The sequence below is a fragment of the Lissotriton vulgaris genome, chromosome 11 (genome assembly GCF_964263255.1).
Source record: "Lissotriton vulgaris chromosome 11, aLisVul1.2, whole genome shotgun sequence".
NCBI lineage: Eukaryota > Metazoa > Chordata > Amphibia > Caudata > Salamandridae > Lissotriton > Lissotriton vulgaris.
In genome coordinates, this window is record NC_141699.1 from 99,190,980 (window position 1) to 99,203,046 (window position 12,067).

The 12,067-nt window shown below is 47.6% G+C and overlaps 1 pseudogene; it reads right to left on the reverse strand.

Moving 5' to 3' along the window:
- Positions 1-1,829: 1,829 nt before the first annotated feature.
- Positions 1,830-12,067, reverse strand: part of LOC147679038 (uncharacterized) — a 35,713-nt pseudogene continuing 25,475 nt past the window's right edge.

The following is a 12,067-nucleotide window of genomic DNA, read 5'->3' on the forward strand; positions in this document are numbered from 1 at the left end:
ATTTTATTGAAGAATTGCTGCCAGTCCTTGACTGGCATTTTGGATCACCTCTTGGGGCAAATTCTGGAGTATTGTGTTCTGGAGATTCATTCTGGAGCATTCTGGAGCATTGCGTGGAGTCCCAGAAGCTTCTTCTGGAGTTCTGCTTTCCACTTTTAAGGCTTCTTTTGGAGGGCTGGGTCATGTCTTGGAGGCCTCCTCTGAGGTATTGGTTAAAGTCCAGAACACGTCTTCTACAGATTGTGTCTAGTGCCAGTGGTTTTAGGTTTCACCTGCACAGCACTTGTGCTGTGCTTGTGAAATCTATTGTATTTAATATAAATCTTAAAAGGAGCATACATCCCACCCCCTTGATTTCCTTCCTTTTCATTGGTTCCTATGTTTGCCACTTACTTTTCCTCCGTTTCTATTGGCTGTAGCATACTGTTTCCTGTTGTTCCTTGTTTGCTTCTCTTACAGTTTCCTGTTGCAGAAGTACTGTTTACATCCGCTTTTGTGGAACTCTTTTTTTTTTTAAATTCTTTTTATTAAAACACACATAAATAAATCACAAACACAAACCAAAAAACAAACAAACAAAAAAACCACTGGGTTTCGGTAGAGCATAATAATAGATGATGCCACATCCTTCAATCGCAAAAAATGCAATACGAATATTGACTTATAGGTTCAGGGAACCTCCGACACAGGTGAGTCGTCTAACACAGCGGGGGGAGCACAGATATCCCCTCTATGAACATTCCAAGCCCCCCAAATCTTCCCCCACTTCCTGGGCCTCCCCCTGGTCCCATACACCTCTCGCTCTCAAAACATACACCAGTCCAAAGCTTCCATCCATCTCCCAATAGTAGGCGGTTGAGCAGCTCCCATAGTTGAGCAATGTTACGCTTGGCAACAGCATATGCTAGCGTGGCCCACACCCTCCCATGGGACGTAAGATCAGTCGGTTCCCAAACATTCAAGAGACACCGCCGTGCCTCCAACTCAAAACCAACTCCCCACACCTTTGGTATTTTACCATGGATCGCGGACCAATACTCACGGATAGGGGCACACTCCCACAACACATGCAGGAACGTCCCTGCCTCACCACAGCCCCTTCTGCACTCACCACTGGCAGCCAAACCCATGCGCACCAATCGTGGGCCGGTAACATAACATCGATGTAGAATCTTCAATTGCACCAGCCTGAGTCTCATCTGAATAGCAATGACTCTCGGCGAGGCCACCGCGTCCCTCCAATCCTCATCATCAAGGATCAGCCCATTAGCAGCCCATTGATCTCTAATAGCCGCTAAACGGTCCCCCATATGGTTAACCAGTTTGTTATAAACCAGGGAGATCGTTTTCGTCAGAAGATAACCATCAAGGATCCGATCCTCCAGCGGGGAGGCCTCAGGGGGGGTCACCTCCCGGGGAATTTTAGCTAGCAACGCATGCCTGATCTGCATATAGCGGAACCGTTCACTCCCTTGCAATTGGTACCGCTCCTTCAAAATCTCAGACGCTAGGATCCCATCTTTGACCCACATATCACCTACTCAGGAGATCCCAATAAGGTCCCACTTATCGACGCCTTTGGTGTTCCATAGGCTACCCAAGCATTCAGCATTCCATAGTGGCGTGGCCATAGTTATCTTCCTTTCCCAATTAAGGGAGCGAGTGGCATCGTGCCACACCTGGACTGCCACCGCTGTAGGGCCCACCAAGGGGAAACGCCCTCGTCTGGCATATAATGCCCTAGAGTGGAACTCTTTTTTTTAAGGTTTTGCCTGAACACTACTTGCGCTGTGCTTGTTTGATTCAGTATTGTATCCAGCCCCTAAGGCTTACTGTGGAATATTGTAGCCAATGCAAAAGCTTCCTCCAGAGTTGTGCAAAATGTTGGAGTTCACATCTGAAGGAATGCATCCAATTCTATAGGCCACATCTCTGGAAGGCTGAAGACAGATTAGGGATTGTGTATAGATGGGCAATCAAATAAGTGCTTTGTTCAAGCAGCAAGTTACACAAGGACAAACAGAAACTCAAGGTGCAGGACTGTTTAGTATGATAGGGGACAGAGTGGAGGCTCAGGAGACAAATGGATAACATATTTTACGGCAAAAGTAGTGAATGCAAGACCCTCCACACCTTCAGAAGGAGTGCATGCAGATGAATCCAGGAAGACCCAAGGGAGAACCAAAATAATATTACTGAAGAAGCCAGTGTGAAGCTGGCGACAATGATGGTCAGTGCATAAAGATCATTAAGAAATGGGGTGATGTAGTGCTAGAGGCACTCTTGCGGTCTGACACCACGTATTACCTTTGACTATCATCATTTTAATTGACTTTGGTGTGTGTTATGTTACCCTAGCATGAATGTACAACATCCTGCATATGCCTTGTTTCGCCTGCATATGCCTTGTTTCGTTCTTGTAATCTGGCAGTGGGAGCATTCATAGAGTAGAACAGCTTGCCAAGACCAGAACGTGGGGATGGGCATTTGAAAGCATGAGATAGAGGTTGGGAATATACTTTTTGGTCTCGAAGTGCAGTGATATGAGCAGAGGTGCACAAATGTGCACTGTGTTGTACATTGAGCGATGAAGTATGTGATGCTATAGGCAGTGGTGCTCAAATGTGAATTGTGTTGTACATTGGAAACTATTATGAAGTTCTTACTATTGGCTTTGACATGGCCTCATGTTATCCTGAATTCTGACTCTGCCTAGCTTAAGCTTTTGTACGCCCACACACACGCCCCCAGAGTGTTTGCAAGTTGCTTGGGTTAATCACGTTCAATGATTGTTTTGTGAGAGATTGTTTAATGTACCTTGTAAGGCTATCGTAAGCTTTGTCAAGATAAAGGCTGGAACATGTGAGAATGTAGAAGGAATGTGGGAACTCCTTCCTGCCGTGGAATGCTTGGATAGAAGCTGGCCAGTTCCAGTAAGTTTCCTTGGTGCAGAGGGAAAGACTCTAAAACCTTGTAGTGTGTTTTTGAGTCTATAAAGCCGAGGGTTATTGACAGCCAATTTGGGAGTTCACTTGTGGAATAGACGTATTGCCACAAGAATCTGGATTTGAGTCCTGATCGAGAGTACATTGCCCGGCTGTAACGGGCTCCCACAGCTTGAGTTAGCAATGATGTCAAGTGAACGATCGGGTGAGGTGATTTGTTTCTGACTAGTGCCATTGTGATGCGTGGTTCCAGTGGCTTTGGTAATGTGAGGTGTTTTCTTTGTGATGTGTGAGTGACTCAGGGTGCATATCCAAAATAATCATTTGATGTGTTCAGTGTATATATATATTTCTGATCTCTTGCAGAATGTCCAGTATATTTTCTTTAGTTTTATCTCATATTATTTGCTGCTTGTATTATATATTATTATCCATGCATTTAACAGTTGCATCTACCAAGTGTGTTATTATTGCATGCATATAAATATATATATATATCTTTGACTTTTATTTATTTGACATCTGGGAGCATCTTTCTGTTAGAGAGCATTGCACAAATAAAACCCCAAGCCTTATTCTAAAAAGAGAGTCGTTGCATTCTGTAAAGTAAACCCCTTTCTAGGTGTTGTTGTGTTTTATGTGTTTTGCTTCGCCGTGTTTGAGCCACTGTGTGGGAGATTCTGTATTATCTGAAAGGCACAGCAATACACGCGACTAGGTGGGCCTGGTGGTCCTTCATCAGACAGAAAAGTACGGTGGGGAAAACTCAACCAATATTATGACCCAACGTAACAGTACTAAATTCACCAACCTTGCTGTGATAGAAGGCTGTATTGGCCCTACCAGACCCGGCAAGTCACTGCACGTGTCAACAGAGAGTGTTTAACTCACGGAGTCATTTTGCCCGCTTGTGTGAAATCTAAGGCATCTATGGATGATCCGCGAGTGGGGACAGTGTTTGTTGTCGAAAGTGGAACTTGGAGACCAGAGTTCAAACCCCGCCTTCCCACTTGATCAAACGGAGTCACCTTAGGCAAATCAGGTTATCTTCCTGCACTGTAGCTCCAATTTAGGCCCATTCAAGATACAAAATAGTCATTTAAATTGCTCACATATAAGCAATGTAAGACATTTGGTGCAGTAAGTTTGCACACAGTGCCTGATTTAAAAAGATGTGAGCGAGAGCAGAGTGGAAGACACCCGAAGCATCTTGGGTTCACACCAGCCACTGTTAGCAGTATTCATGGGGGTGCTCTGGGTGTAATGCAGGTCTACATGCACATCCTACAACGCAGTGCTCTTCTAGCCATATAATGTTTTAGCCCCTCCCCCCTTAAAAAAAAAATCATTGAGCCTCCCCAGAACAGCAAACATATTTTTTACAGTTATACTATATACTTGGTTGCTCTAAAAATATATAACAAATCAAACAGTGCAGGGATGGTTAGTTATCCCTTGTAATAACGCAATCAGATACTCGATTGGTGGCATGTTTTCATCCGTGTGGTCCTTATTTCTGCCACTTTGTCTTTTTTCACTACAAACTAAGAAGTTTTCAGCATAATGCTTCTCTTCGCAGTGCCTGGCACCCCCCCCCCCCCCCATACCATGTCAGGTCACTCCTAAAGTGATACCGAGTGGGGCGGGGCGCCCTATCCCAAGTTTGATCTAGGGGCGCTAGTATCATGTGTAGGCTGTGTGAGAGGTTAGTCAAGGCAGGGAAGCATGCAGAGCTATGTCGCCACCTTGTGGCTAACTGAGGTAAGTGCACTGATGAGTCCCTTAGGTACTGAACCTCTGAGCAATGCAGGACTGCTCTGCAGGGACTATGTTATGTTATGGCAGTTTATGAAGCGCCATGGTTACTCCATTACGAAGTGTTCCCCCACTGAATTCCATTCAGAGGCTGAGATCATGAAGAGCATAAAGGATAGAGAGATTCTAGGTATCGAAATTTTTGTTAAGCAACCAAATTTTGAGATTCTTCCTAAAAGCTGCTTCTAATGGCTCATGTCTTAGCTGTCACGTACCAAAAAGAGGTGTCTCCGAAACGTTTCCTACTGAATTTGGGAATGCAGACCAGTCCTGTACTGGCTGATCTCAGGCTGTGTGTGGGGTGGTAGGAGTGTATCATGGGACGAAGATAGTTCGGGCCCTTGCCCTGTGGTATCCTGTGGACATAGCATAGGGCTTTAAAGGAGAGCCTCTCCTCAACAGGGACAGTCTCCAAAGCGCTACCAGTTGCGACGAGTCCACGGATGTTTAAGAGTATCAGAGGAGCCTCTCTTTGCACCCGCTGGAGCATATGTATGCTCCTATTTGGTGCCCCCAGACAAAGGACATTGCAATAGTTCACCCTGGATGTTACAAGCGCCTGTACCACTGTCTTCCTAGCATCGTCCGGATGAGTCCTAAGATTTTTTTCAACATTTTTAAAATCCAGAAACGGGGGCCTGTAAGAGCTGTAATCTAGTCAGAGAAGGATAGGGTTGATTCAAACCCGACTCCCAGATTTGTAACTTTCTGACTCGGGGAAGGTGGAGATCTCAACAGGCTGGGCCACCATCTCGATGACCAGATGGAGGGTTGTTTTCCTACCACTAGGATGTCTTTTTTGCTGGCATTAAACATCCTTCTCCTTTGTTGCTTTAAAAATATTTTCTCTAACCTCTTCCATCTCTATCTCATTCTTTTATCTTTCCCTTGCTTTTCTTTCTTTTTAAAAAAATTTTTTTAAACCTTTATTATGTAAAGAAAGAGACAGTTACAGACCTACAACCACAGAGGCTGGTCAGTTACACACATCAATATCAACACCAGAGTACACAGCTCTCCAGCCGACAACCCGGGGGTCCGGCAGCGATATCTCAACTTAATCTATCTAAAAAGTAACTAACATCACCAATTCGAGTTCTGATTGGACAAATTTGGGGTAGATGAGCGCTTCCTCATCATTACAACATGTTTTTCACAGTGAATCAGCAGAAAAATAAAAGGGATTTGTTTAGGACAGTCTGTGGCCTAGGCACTTCCTTCACTTGAAACATAGGGAAAAGTTCTCAGGCTCCGAGCATTACATCGTCCATGCTTGGCACCCATCCTAGGTTCTGGGGCAAGGTGTCCTTGAACCTCCCATCCAAGCACAGTCAGCTCACTCGCGCTGGTAGGCGTGGGATGCACATGCGCAAACCAATACTCGCTCGCAGTAAATCAGAGTGGCCATTTTCGTACTAGGCCTTAAAGGCCACATTTTGGAACTATCATAGAAACAAACACAAATTCATATTAATTATAGTAATGAAACCCTTCTGTTTACCTCCCACCATTCTAATATTTCCCCATTAGTTGTTACCTAGGAAATAAGCCACATAAATGCGCTTTAAACTTACATATCCAACGACTTTCTGGCACAAAAGCGTGTACAATAAGCACATTTAAATTGCGTTTGTTTATAATTAAGCTGTGCATTAGTCCACATCACATTAACAACATATATTAGCAAGTTTTATTGCACCATGCTAGCAAAATTAGTATTCCCATAAGTTTGTGTATGCATCTTTATACTGTAGTTGATTAGTTCATCACATCACACTATTAGTAAAATATTAACATTATGGAACATTGATTTCGAGAGGGGTGTACAAAATTTTGTTTTCACCACCTCGCTCCATCAATTCCCTCATCTGGTGATCCTATCACCAAACATCTCTCAAAATTTTGAAAAATTTAGCAGAACATGTTTCGAATTCTTCATATTAGTATAATCTATACTCTAGTATCCTTCTCCTTTGTTTCTTTAAAAATATTTTCTCTAACCTCTTCCATCTCTATCTCATTCTTTTCTCTTTCCCTTGCTTTTCTTTCTTTTTTTTTTTTTTTAAACCTTTATTATGTAAAGAAAGAGACAGTTACAGACCTACAACCACGGAGGCTGGTCAGTTACACACATCAATATCAACACCAGAGTACACAGCTCTCCAGCCGACAACCCAGGGGTCCGGCAGCGATATCTCAGGATCTTGTAAAAGCATGTGGTATAAATAGGATTAATGAAAGGTTTCACGTTTTATATTTTATAAATAAAACCAACAAACAAAACACAAAGAAAGTCGAGGCATTACTGTGCGGTAGATTGGCTGTCCCTTATGGCAGTGGGAGACGAGTGGAAGATATGCTACAATATAAAGGAGGAGAAATACTGGAGAGGGGAAGGGGGGCCCAGGGGCAAAACAATACAGTGCAGTCGACAAAAGCTAATCATCGGGAACGCACAGTCAAGGGAGGAGAAGCGGATCTGGAATGTCGGTGAATGGGGGGGGTGCAAATCTCTCCACGGTACGCATTCCATTGACCCCAGACCCTACCCCATTTCTTAGGTCTGCCACGGGAGACATATACAGTTTTTTCCCTAAACATGGACCAATCCATGTTTTCTTTCCATGCTAGGAGTGATGGTGGCCTCTGAGAACCCCACAGTTGGGCTATATCTCGCTTAGCAACCATATTACCCAATGTGACCCATTGAGTTTGAGCAACGTTACAGTTATTCGGCTCCCAAACATTCAATAGGCAGCGTCTGGCCTCAGGCAATAACACAACACCCGTCACCTCACCCATAACCGCATGCACTCGGCGCCAGAACACCGCCACTTCCGGACACTCCCAGAGGATATGTAAAAATGTAGCCAACATACCACATCCACGCCTGCACAATCCATCCACAGAGAAACCCATATGAACCAGTTGTGGGCCCGTGACATACACCCGATGCAATATCTTAAGTTGCACCAGCCTGAGACGTGCCGGAATCGTGACCTCTTTGGGGGAAGATATCGCCGCCTGCCAGTCTTCATCGTCCAATTCTAGCCTGTCACTGGTCCAAGCATTCCGCAATTGTAGAAGGAGGTCCGAGTGATCGTTGATCAGTTTCTTATAAATAAGAGATATGGTGCTGTCGGGGACGTACCCGTCAAGCACTCTATCCTCAAGAGGAGAGGACTCTGGGATCGTAATACCAGCCGGGAAAACCGAGTTAAGCGCATGACTGATTTGAAGGTACCGGTAATATTCCCTGTCACTCAGTTTGTATTCCCGCTGGAGTTCCTCGAAGGTCTTGACTTTGCCCTTAGCCCAGAGGTCGCCCACTTTGCTGATGCCAATGAGATCCCATCTGTCGAAACCCTTTGACGTCCACAGGCCACCTAGTGCTTCCGCGGCGTACAAAGGGGTCGATTTGGTCAGTTTATCTGCCCATCCCGTGGCGGCGGTCGGACTTCCCCAAACTCTCACCGCAACTGCAGTAGGGCCTGTGAGGTGCCTCCGGTCGGCTCTAGAATAGAGCACTCGATTGTAGTCGCCCCCGGGCAGTTGCCATCTGTCCATCTCAAACGCGGGGTTCGGGACAGGGCCGTACATAGCGTGGTTCACAGCACTCAACTGGGAGGCCCAGTAGTAGTGCTTGATGTCAGGCAACGCGATACCTCCGTCGTACCAGAGCAAAGTCAATTTTACCAACGCAATACGCGATCGCCCGCCCCACACCAACTTCCTCTGTAAGCCCTCGATCTCCCGAAAATAGCTAGCAGGTACCAAATCAAGTGTATTTTGAATGGCATACAGGAAGCGGGGGAGAGACATCATTTTGAACAGGGCCGCCCTTCCCAAAGGGGAAAGTGGCAAGCCACACCACGCCGCAACGTCCGACCGAAGCCGGGAGAGCGGAGGCAGCAAATTCCGCTCATAGCGGGCTTTTGGATCCAGTGAAATGTAGATCCCCAAGTATTTAAAGCCGACTCTAGAAACCGGTATCGGGCAGATGCGGGGAAGAAGGGGCACCTCGTCCGTGAGTGGATAAATACAGGACTTGGCCCAGTTAATGACCAAACCGGAGTTCCTCCCAAAGGAGCGTAACACATCAAACAGGACACCCAATGACTTACGGGGAGAGGTAAGATACAGCAATATATCATCGGCATAGAGCGATATCCGGTCCTCGAAGTCGGGCGACCATCGGATACCCTTAAGCGATGGTTCCCAATGGAGCCACGCGGCCAGGGGCTCAAGGGCAAGCGCAAAGAGGAGCGGCGACAAGGGGCACCCCTGTCTCATACCGCGTCCGAGGGTGAAGGGTTCCGAAGCCCTGCCATTAACCACCACCTGTGCCAGTGGCTGCTCATACAAAAGCTTAATCCACCCAATGAATTTAGGGCCGAAACCAAATTTAGCAAGGGCAGCCCACAAATATGGCCACTCCACCGTGTCGAAGGCCATCGAGGCATCAAGTGAAACCAAGATGGCCGGCTCCCCAAGAGACCCCGCCCTTGCCAAGACGCCATGGAGGCGACGAAGATTGAGCGCGGTATTACGATGGGGTATAAATCCAGACTGGTCCGGATGGATCAAGTCAGCAATCACCGTAATCAGCCGCTTTGCCAAAAGTTTTGCGAGAATTTTGGGCTGAACATTCAAGAGCGAAATCGGCCGATACGATGAGCAATGATCACGGGGCTTGCCATCTTTATGAATGACCACAATAGATGCCAATCTCTGATCTCGAGGGAGAGATCCGAGATCTCGCGATGACAGGAACATCCGACGAAGATACGGTGCCATTTTGTCGGGGCATAGTTTGTACAATTCCACTGGTATGCCATTCGGGCCTGAGGCCTTCCCGTTGCGAAGTGAACGGATAGCGAGCGCTACTTCATCGGTGGAAAAATCCGCCTCCAGAAGCTCCTTGTCCGAATCCGACAGGCTAGGCAAGGCGATATCACGAAGTAATAAATGCGAGTCCACTTCCGGCCTGTCAGAGACCAGCGCATAAACCGCCTGAAAATGCTGGGCGAAGACCTGGACTATATCAATCGGGTCCACGACACGTGTACCATCCATCCTTTCAACAACAGGCACCACCCGATTCAATCTATCCTTTTTGTCCAACCAGGCAATCAACTTTCCCGCCTTATCTCCAACATCATACAAACACCCTTGTTGCTCACGGTGCATCGCCTTGGCCGCATCAGTGACCAGCGCCTTGTATTCAGATTGTTTCAGGACCAAAGAATGCAACACATCAGGGGTGACCCCGGACTCCATCTGCCTTTCTAAGTCAGTGATTTCATTTTCCAGGTCCACCACCGCAGCATTCTTACGCTTCCTCTCGCTGGCAATGAGGGACAGGGTTTGACCGCGAATCACCGGTTTATATGCCTCCCACAATGTAACAGGGGAGGATACCGATCCCTCATTCTCAGCGAAATAGTAGTCTATACTCTTCACCACCTCCGACCTAATCCTGGGATTACGAAGGTGCCAGGGGTTGATCGGAGCGATCCGGCCCTCGGCACCCAACTGTATGTCAACTGTAAGCCAAAGCGGAGAGTGGTCAGAGATCCCCCTGGCCAAATACCTGATTTCCCGTACAGAGACCATCTGTGCTGCTGGTACAAGAATATAATCCAATCTCGAGAGACTGCCATGGGCTCCCGAATAGAAAGTATACTGTAGCTGTCCAGGGTGCAGTTGCCTCCAACAATCGACTAGACCAAACGTGTCCAGGAGATTCCTGAGCCAAAGCTGTGTCGCAGGCAGGTCCCTTGGGGGGCTGCGGTCTTCATCCCCACTAACTACAGAATTAAAGTCGCCACCCACTACCAGTATGCCGTCGGGAAACCCCAGGATCGCTTTACCCAAATCAGCAAATGTGGTGGCCTGCAGGCCAGGGGGAACATACACAGACAAAATGGAGATCGTTTTTCCTTCCCACCGGCCCGTAATAGCCGCATAACGGCCCCTATCGTCCAACACTACATCATCTATCTCCAGGGGGAGGGAAATTCTTACCAGGACCCCCACCCCTCTCGACCCAGAGGTAAATCCTGAGTGAGCCACCAGGCGGTAGCCCCGTCTGTTCAGCGTGTGGCATGTATTTCCAACCAAGTGGTCTCCTGGAGTAAAATCACGTCTGGGGCACATCGTTTCAAGTATTGCAAAACAATTCCCCGCTTTATCCTATCACCAAGACCGTTAACATTCCAACTCAGCACCCTAAGCTCCCCACCCCCCATCTCTGTACTGAACACTCCGCCCCCCTAGCCCCGGAACAAGCACACAGGATAAAAGCCAGAACATAGCGCAGCCTCGAGCACAACAAAAAAGAAAAGACCCCCCCACCACCCCAAAGAACCCCGAGAAACACACCGCCCCACCCTGCACCCCTGCGATAGACCAAAAAGCCACCCCAACTTGCAGTGTGCCTGTCGCCCCATTAAACTAACCTACAAGAAGAGAGAGAAAGTCCCCAGGGGAGGAAGAAGAGGCCCGATTCCCCCCCACCCCCGGGTATCCACATTATAAAGCAAATCTATCACAAAGCCACTGCTATAAGTCCAAGGAAATCAGCTCGCCGATGCAGACTCACTACTCCTGTTCAGCCAGGCCCCCCTCGGCACCTCTCGAACTCTCGCTGCTGGTGCGGTTTGATGGCAATGTGTCCAACCAGTCACTGACCACCTCGGGGCGATCCTCAGGCGGGCCGGAAAAAGCATGGCATACTTCAGTCCCATATCTCTGAGCCGTCTCTTCACCCCGGTGAAACTCATGCATTGTTTCTGCACCGCCTGGGTGAAGTCTGGATAGAAACTAATTGAGGCATTGTCAAACTTAGTGGGACCTGTAGTACGTGAGGCTTGCAGGATAGCGTCCCGGTCACGAAAATTAAAGATTCTGGCGATGATAGGCCTTGGTGCGGTCCCCAGCTTGGGCTTCCCACCGGGAACTCTATGAGCTCGCTCCACGGTAAAAAAGTTGCTGAGGCCCTTAGGCATGAGATGTTTCAGGACCGATCCTCCACCAGAAGGTCCATGGACACATCCGCAGAGTTCTCCGGAACCCCCACAATGCGGATGTTATTGCGCCTGGCCCGGCTCACGAAATCCTCCAGCCGGCGGGCAAACAGGTCGTTGGAGGTTCGGAGAGTGTGAACCTCAGCATGGAGGTCCGAGACATCAGTGGTCAAGCTCGTAGTTTTAATATCCAGGGACTTGACCCGCTCATTCGTTTTACTCAGGTCCGCCCTAATGAGGTTAACCTCGATCGCCACCGTGTCGATCTTCGCAGCAAGA